The 10,000-nt window shown below is 36.8% G+C and overlaps 1 long non-coding RNA gene across 1 annotated transcript in view; it reads left to right on the top strand.

The window, feature by feature from the left end:
- The window catches only part of LOC149137859 (uncharacterized), a 135,868-nt gene that overhangs the window by 59,020 nt on the left and 66,848 nt on the right, over window positions 1–10,000 (top strand). The window lies entirely within an intron of this gene.

Consider the following 10,000-nt stretch of genomic DNA (forward strand, 5'->3'; position numbering starts at 1 on the left):
CTAACCACAGAGAAAATTAAAGAGGAGGAGTAAGGTGCTATTAGTCTAACACCTGTTTGCTGAGGCTCGGAGATCCATCATAATAATGTTGGTTGCTGTAGTTCATCACAATACGAAAGCCGTAATGGAAGCAATCAACATTGGATAAAAAGAGCCTCCGTCATCAGGGTACAAAAGATCTTACATTTCAGATCATAGTGCAGAGAAGTTCAAAGGTGGAAAGCTGGCGAATTCAGTCCCAAGCAGAGGCTTCCAGAAATCCAGATGGAGCCTTGTCGTTCTGTTCTGTAGATGGTCTTTCACCTTCTTCTACATTTCCTTACAGAACATGTCGTGTTTCCATTGACACAATGTTTTGGATGAGACTAGACTGTTGTTTAATTGTTTAATTGTTACTTAGTTACAGATTATCCCTAATTGCATAGAGATAAAACGTTCTAGCGTGACTTTTTCATTTTTTTCTTCTTTCGAGGTTAATATGTCCAGAGACTTCGCTATTCAATGCGTTTTAAAGAGTGTAAGGTATTGTTTGTGGAAGATAACCTGCTATTTTTAGCAAACTGCGCGATAAGTATTGTCAGGTGTTGAATAAGTACATTTCGGCAGACTCAGTTGGAAAGCAGAATTTATATTGCTAATCGAAATTAACGTCCTTTGCCACTGGTGTGATTACTATTATTTGTTCATTTTAGTGTATTTACGTATATTTCAGTAATGTCAGCCATTTTGAACAGAAATCAACTGTAGGCTTACTGACTGAGATATCAGAAACTGTATCAACATGCATAGGGTTTTTGCATTTAATTTTTTTTTTAGTTCACTTATTGGTTCCTTATCTAAAATATATATTTCATTTCGCAACTATGTATAGATATTAATATCATTCCATATGTTTATTTATGTTTATTAGATTACCGATAATTTTCTATTTTGAAAGGTGACTTCATCCACTTTCTCCTTTGTGAAACCTAACAAAAACTCAAGGAACAGTTTTATTTTTAATGAGTGTATAGGCGCAGATGTGGCTGTGTGGTAAGAAACTTCCTTCCTAACTACATAGTTCCGGGTTCAGTCCCACTGCATGGCACCTTGGGCAAGTAATTTCTACATTAGCTTCGAGCCGACCAAAGCCTTGTAAGTGAATTTGGTAGACGGAAACTAAAAGAAGTCCGTCGTATATGTGTGTGTGTGTGTGTGTGTGTGTGTGTGTGTGTGTGTGTGTCTATTTGTGTGTGTCTTTGTATCGGTATTTGTCTTCCATCACCAACCAGTGTTGGTATGTTTATGTCCCCATGACTTGGCGGTTCAGCCAAAGGGACCGATAGAATAAGTACCAGTATTAAAAATAAAATGTTCTCGACTAAAAACCCTACAGGGCGGTGCTCCGGCATAGACGCAGTCAAATTACTGAAGCAAGTAATAGATAAAAGGTATGTTTCACTTCGGTGAAGAATCTGTAAGTCATGGCAGTGCATTAGAAATGGTCAAAAGTTATATGCTCAGAAAATCAGAAGCATGTAAGCACAATGAAATCTCAACAGAACAACAAAAACATCTTAATATTCGTTACTTTTGAGAGAGATATGACTGTTGTGATGAATATTAGAAGGCGCGTGGTTTAGTAGATATTTATTAGGTTATCCGGCTCACGATCGTAAGAACGTGAGTTCATTTCCTGGCGACGCGTTGTGTCCTTGAGCAAGACACTTTATTTCACGTTGTTCCAGTTCAATCAGCTGGCAAAAATAAGTAGTACCTGTATTTCAAAGGGCCAGCCTTGTCACATTCTGTGTCACGTTGAATCTTCCAAGAAATACGTTAAGGGTACACGTGTCTGTGGAGTGCTCGGCCACTTGCACGTTAATTTCACGAGCAGTCTGTTCCGTTGGTTGAATCAACTGGAACCCTCGTCGTCGTAACCGACGGAATGCTAGTTTAGGTGAATATTATAGAACTCGTAGAAGCATGTTTAGCTGAATTGATAAGTATTTCACTTCGGTTCAATCCCACTTTATGGCACCTTAGGCGCAAGTGCTTTTATCCTAGCCTCGGGTCAACCTAAATATTATGAATGAATTAGGGCAGACAGAAGATGTGTAAAAGCTTATTGAATGGATTGTGCTTGTAACTCAGAGGTCCAGCAAGTTCTAGCTAATAATATGAGTACGCGTGACTATAGAACGTTCGACCACTTCGGATGCTAATCAATGAGTAATTTGTCCGGTTGGTCGAATAAACGAACAGCATTACGTCTAACTCGATTTGAAAGTCAATTAACGATGCAAGTGACCATTAAATAAATGGATCCCATACACAAAGGCAACTAGAAATATTTGAAAGTGTTTTTCAACAGCAAATTTCAGTCCTATAAAATATGAACAAGGACTATCTTATCGACAACTTTATAATAGTGCCAAACGTGTACAGCTAAGAAAATACATAATTTCAAAATTCCACAATCAGTTGTCAGTCATACAGACACAAGAATATCGACGTAATTGATATCATTTATTTTCTCAATGGCTGAACTTCTTTCCCTGTGTAAAAAGAAACAATATAGCACAATTTATGGCGTCAATCCAAGACATGCCATTATGGCCTATCAAATAATTGCATTGATATGGTCAGTCCATTGATAATGATTCCAACCGACAGTCAGACCCAAGCTAAAAGCAGACCAAAATTACTAAAAAGAAACACAAATAATGATAAATAATGTTATGGAAACGTTGACACTGGGCACGAGAATAACAAATTTCCAAATAGAACGTGAAATACAGCGACAAAAGAGGGCTTTTGGAAAATAGTTATCTGTATTGCACCGGGTAACAATGCCGATACCGTGACTGCTGCTCAATGCTCTGCGAACACTGTAAAAGTTGTAAGACATGACATGGACAGCTGTAACGGAAACTACGAAACGATGGCCAGCACGAAGGAACACAGTAGGCGTTCTGACTGCGTCTGCACACCAGGTGTTACCTCAGAGCTATGAACGTGTCTTTAGACTCAGTACAGATGGTTACGTGATGTTGCTGGAGACTATGGTCAATCCCTGGCTGGCGAGTACTGCTGCTGGAATGCCATACGTGTGGCAGCAGGATTCATCTCCTTGTCATACCGCCGGAAAGAGTTTGAAGTGGTTTTCGGAGAATTTCTAATTAGCCTCCTAATTCCCCTGATTATAATCCATAATTCTATTAATTTTCTATGTGTGTGGGGGGTGCGGTTTGCAAAGACACCAACCGCTCTGTCTGCAACACCAAGGCTGAGTTGTGGCCCCACCACCGATTGGTAATCGGTGTTGGTGTGTTGACGTCACCGTAGCCTAGCGGTTTGGCAAAAAGAAAACGATATATTAAGTATTAGTCTTTAAAAAAATAAGTACTGTAGTCTATTTGTTCCTCTAAACCCTTCAAGGCTGTTCCCCGGTATGGCCGCAGTCTGATGAGTGAAACAAGTACATATATATATATATATATATATATATAATTCTAAAATTATCAGTTTCCGTAGATCAATAAATTATACTCAAATTTCGGCTGAGTGCTCAATTTTCTATCTCTATAACATCGTATTATTGTTGCCAGTAATGCTGATGTATATACCCGATTCATCTGTGATAAGTCTTTCATCTTTTCACATGTCACCGTCCCTTATTTAAGGCACTAGAATGTTATAAGAGAAAACTTCGTTTGATATTTCAAACATATCTGGTGACCATTTATATACAAACTTCATCGGGTCGTGGTTATTCTCATTTATTATATATGAGGAATAGAAACACTTTTATAGTTTTATTTGCATTCACATCATAAGTAAAACGCTGTCAATATTTGAATTGTTTCCCGTGGCGCCAACAGTCGACATAAAATCAATTCTTCACAATCTCGCTTTTGTTAGGTTACCGCCAGTAAGGTGAAACGGTCCACGTTTTCTTCGGTTTATATGTCTTTACATAAACACGCACACACACATGCACACACGCACGCTCCCACACAGAAACACACACACACACAAACAAACACACGCACATGCAAACACATATATATACATATACATGTATATGCATATATATATATATAAATATATATATATATATATATATATATATATATATATATATATATATATATATATATATATATATATATATATATATATATATAAATGTATACATGTCTCTTAAAGGATAGAGCTCAAAATCAATGCATTGAAGATACTTTATTGCAGCAACAATTATAATAACAGAAACAACCACAATAAGCCAAACCTATGCACATTTCAATAGGGTATCCCGGAAAAATAAACCACATCATAAGATATATATATATATATATATATATATATATATATATACAAAAACTCAACTGTGAGCTTTTTGCTAAGACTGTTAACAGATACTATATATTTTGTAAAATTTGTTTTATAAAAGTATATATTTAATATATATATATATATATATATATCTTTTACTCTTTTACTTGTTTCAGTCTTTTGACTGTGGCCATGCTGGAACACCGCCTTTTAGTCGAGCAAATCGACCCCAGGACTTATTCTTTAGAAGCCTAGTACTTATTCTATCGATCTATTTTGCCAAACCGCTAAGTTACGGGGACATAAACACACCAGCATCTGTTGTCAAGCGATGTTGGGGGGACAAACACACACATACAAACATACACACATACATATATATATATACATATATACGACGGGCTTCTTTCAGTTTCCGTCTACCAAATCCACTCACAAGGCTTTGGTCGGCCCGAGGCTATAGTAGAAGACACTTGCCCAAGATGCCGCGCAGTGGGACTGAACCCGGGACCATGTGGTTGGTAAGCTAGCTACTTACCACACAGCCACTCCTACGCATGGGTTTGTGTGGTAAGAAGCTTGCTTCCCAACCACATGGTTCTGGATTCAGTCTCACTGCGAGCTATCTTGGGCAAGTCTCTTCTACTATGACCTCGGGCCGACCAAAGCCTTGTGAGTGCATTTGGTAGACGGAAACTGAAAGAAGCTCGTCGTATATATATATATTTATGTGTGTGTGCCAGTGTTTGTCACTCCCACCATAGCGTGACAACCGATGTTGGTGTGTTTACGTCCCCGAAACTTAGCAGTTCGGTGACAGTGACTATTAGAATAAGTACTAGTTATACAAAGAATAAGTCCTCGGGTCGATTTGTTCGACTAAAGGCGGTGCTCCAGCATGGCCGCAGTCAAATGACTGAAACAAGTAAAAGAATAAAAGAATACACACACACACACACACACACACACATATATATATATATACATATATATGCATGCATATACATATATATGTATGTGTGCGTATGTGTATGTGTGTGTGTGTGTGTGTGTGTGTGTGTGTGTGTGTTCTTTTATTTGTTTCAGTCATTTGACTGCGGCCATGCTGGAGCACCACCTTTTGTCGAACAAATCGATCTCAGAATTCATTCTTTGTAAGCCTAGTACTTATTCTATCAGTCTCTTTTGCCGAACTGGTAAGTTACGGGGATGTGAACACACCACCATCGGTTGTGAAGCGATGGCGGTGGGGGACAAACACAGACACACAAACATACAGAGACTTACATATACGTATATATATATATATATATATATATATATATATATATATATATATATGTTGTTGTACTTGGGGATGGTCATATTGCCAGTTTAGCCAATAAAAACACACGCACTGGCTAAACTGGCAATATGACCATCCCCATGTACAACAACATCTGTTTCAACACACGATTTCACATAAAAAATCTTGCAAAACAAATATATATATATATATATATATATATATATATATATATACGAAGGGCTTCTATCAGTTTCCGTCTACCAAATCCACTCACAAGGCTTTAGTCCGCCCGAGGCTATAGCAGAAGATACTTGTCCAAGTTGCAACGCACTGGGACTCAACCCGGAGTCATGTGGTTGGTAAGCAAGCTACTTACCAAACAGCCACCCTATTGTGTTTTTCTCCTTGTCTCCGTATTCTTTCTGTTGAAGAGCGTAGCTCGAAACGTCAAAGACTTTCCGTATTCCCGAGCGTCATACTAATATATACTTTTGTTATTTACACCACCTGTCCTCGTCTGTTGTTATTATTTGTATATTCTCCCATATATATATATATATATATATATATATATATATATATATATATATATATATATATATATATATATATAGGATCAACAAGAAACGTACTCCATCCAGCGAAAAATAGATATCATTTTATGTACACAGTGTAAACATAGTAGCTACTAGTAGTTTCTTGCTGTGAAGACACCTGTGTAGGCCAGTTTTTATTACATGCCCTGTGTTTGCAAGCAATCTTAGGTTCTGAGAAACTATTAGTACCTCGTAACCTTATACTGAGTACATTAAATAATATGTAAGCAAATATTCATATAAATATACATATATATATAAGAAAAAGAATTGGCAAAGGAATTGTTATGTCTCAACGCTACTGCTCTCTAGCACCTTCGGATGATCTCTACTCAACCGCTACACAACTGCTACACAACTGCTACTCGACTGCTGCTCAACACTACCACGGCCAGACAACCTCTATTTATATGTCTTGGGAGATCCTACTTCTTCGCCTGAGGGTGTCGACAGAACAGGAATAAATGATTATCTTATGAACTTCATTAGCTTAAAGCTATTTATGCTATGAGGTGCAGTGGACTCATAGTTGAGTGCCTGAATAACACTTTATAGATTCATCGGAGTTTCGAATATGAATTGCAATTTATTTGGGAAAGAATTACATTTGTGCATATATAGGGAACGGCGTTAGCAATGAGAAAGTCAATACGGATGTAAATAAAAAATGTATGTCCAACAGGTACTTTAGTATAAATATATGTATATATACGTAGGCACGCACTCCGAGTCACCCGCAGATACAATCACGATCACGTACGCACACACACACACACACACACACACACACACACACACACACACACACACAGGTAATATTTTTTCCACACTTAAACGTGGATGTTGTGTTAGAACAAACAATACTTCGGTAGTTACCATGAGAAAAACTCTCATATTGGTTTTTGGTGCACATACGCGCAAAACTTTACTGAAATAAAATTTTCCTTCTGGCTGAATGTTGAATCATGGAGAGACGTACGATATATTATTTTTGATGATCGAGACACTGTTGAATTGACAAGTGTTTCGTTTCCTTGCATTTCCTGCCGAACCTCAAAACTTGAAGCCTATTTACAAAAGAAGAGATGCTGCAATGTATACTTGGAGAATTGGTGCTTGTCTACTATTTTGAAGAAAAAGCGTCCGTTAACCTTCTAATTGACCTTTATCAATTAGGTTACAATTCAGAATGTGTTTTGCGGGTGCATCAAAGTAACAAGCACAGGCGCTTAAACTTAAATCAGCATTAGTAAAATTTCGCGTGAGGTTTCAAAATGCAGAAATAGTGCTGTAAACTATTAGTAGAGAAACACTAATCAATAATTTCTAATATCTGAAGGAAGTCGATAGCTAATAAAATGTTTAACAATTTCGCGTTTATTGACCATTACTTCAAAGCAGATCACAATCTACGCGCTTCCGTTAGAAAATTTCATATAAATCTAAACATTAGCGCTATTTTCGAACGGTGAAAGAGGAAGGTGGGGGAACTTAAGTTAATAGCCGCAACAAGAATTACTTTTCCAAATGAAAATCTCAAGTTGACTCTTATTTCATTTTTCTTCCATGTAAACCAACTCAAGCCCCATAGATCGAATGGCAACAAATCTTACTACTGGCACGATGTATGAGTTGTCCGAAATGAATGGGGAGGCAAGTTGGTATGGACATTTTTGATGTAAGCTGATAATCGAAACTAATCTTTAGAGCGTGTTTCTACCATTCCTCTCTGTCCCAGTTTAGTATGCTCTGCGAAATGACACATTGATTACTTTCTCAACTCCAAACCAGCTCTTTACTTTGCCATCCCCGTATCTGTTCCAATCGGATCATATGACCAGTGCTTAAATCAAGACAACTCACTTCCCCTATCCTGCACAAAACCCTAGGATTTTTAAGCAGTAATCTAAATAATAAATTTTCTACCCTATACTCGATTCGATTTTATGCAAATTCTACTATGAAAACACAAATACGTAAGCACATACGTACGTACGTACATACACACTTCACGTCTGGCTGTACAGTCTTTTTGCTTGTTTGTTTATTCACCGTTTCGTTTTCCTGTCTTGTTTTCCGTCAGCCACTACTCTCCAAGAAAATAATTTAATTTGTGTTCGTGGGAAGAACCATTTCAACGATGCGTACTGCCTTAATTCTTCGAAACGCCGGTGTTTTAATGGTGGCAGCTGATGAAGGAAATGTTTCTATGTGGCTTGTTTGTTTGTTGTACCTTGTTTATCATTTTGTCCATGTTCTTTTGCTACGTCATGTACCCAGTTATGTATCTATATGTACATGTAGATGAAGGTATGTACATACATGTACATATATATGCATATACTCATATATTGTTTGTACATACAAACATACATACATACATACATACATACATACATACATACATACATACATGGAAATCAGCTGCCCAGTGGATGTTAACATAAAGATAAAGATCAACAAAAAAGATAATATCTACGCCGAACTATTGAGAAATTTACAGTTACTCTAACCAGGTTACAAGCTCATACAAGTTTATACCTGTAATCATTGGGGCACTGGGATATGTAACACACTGCATAAGTACCAATCTCGATAAATTAGGCTTCTCAAAGCCAGAAAGGAGAAAGCTGATTCGAAGAACACAGATCCAAGCCATAACTGGAACTATAAAAATTTGTAAAACTTTCCAGAAGTTTATCATTTAAGTATATATGAGCATGTCTAGACATGCAGTTATATGCATGAGAATATATACATAAAACAAAACATACAAATGTACACATATGCATACATACATACATCATACATACATACATACATACATACATACATACATACATACATGTATACATACATACATACATACATACATACATACATACATACATACATACTGGAGTAACCCAACTCACATATTCCTCACATTTTCCACCACATTTTCCACCACCTCCTGAAACAACTTCAACTCATTAGCCAAAGAGTTGTGATAGAGAATTCCAACTACATCGACAAGAATTTTATCTTTTCCCGAACCTATTATAAAAACATCATATCTCACCTAGAAGGTTACACCTTAGCCTTCCAGGAACTGAAAACATGTATTAAATATCCGATTAACAAGGGAGAAAACGAGGCCTCTAGAACCATGATGTATTGAAAAATGTCGATTGCGTTGTGTAGGTGAGAAACGTGTCATCCAAAACGGTCCGCAAACTACATGAGATATTACATTGCGGTAAAACCATCAACTAAAGGATTATTCTGATGGTTATATCAAAGACACGCCGGAACCAGAATGCATCTACACTTTTAAAAATGAAGAATAGTGATGGAACTTCCAATAAAACCATAACCTGGTGTAAGCATAAAAGGCCAGATATTGGGACAGGGAGCTATGGTTATATAATGTTCAGCGTTTGTGAATGTCTCGTCAATAATTGAAGAACATTTGTGGGTAACTAATAAGAAACTTACAATTCTTATATCTAGGCTACAGAATTTTTCGTGTAATCATTATCATAAGTGCACATAGCTAATAGTCTAAAAATACTACATTTGTGGCCAAAAGTTTGGAACATAGATCGGAAAATTAGAATTTTTGTATTAAATGCCCAAAGTTACATTTAATATATAACTGACCCTTGGATCAGTTATAAGGTAAATATATCTCTACGTTGTATATATTTGAATCGAATTGTGCTTGGACATAACAATTTTAATTTTAAAAAAGTGTTCAAAACTTTTGGCCACGACTGTATGTTTCTCTAGAAAAAAAAAACAGTGCAAACTGATTTGC

This window comes from Octopus bimaculoides, chromosome 1 (assembly GCF_046866305.1).
Source record: "Octopus bimaculoides isolate indiv1 chromosome 1, ASM4686630v1, whole genome shotgun sequence".
Lineage (NCBI taxonomy): Eukaryota > Metazoa > Mollusca > Cephalopoda > Octopoda > Octopodidae > Octopus > Octopus bimaculoides.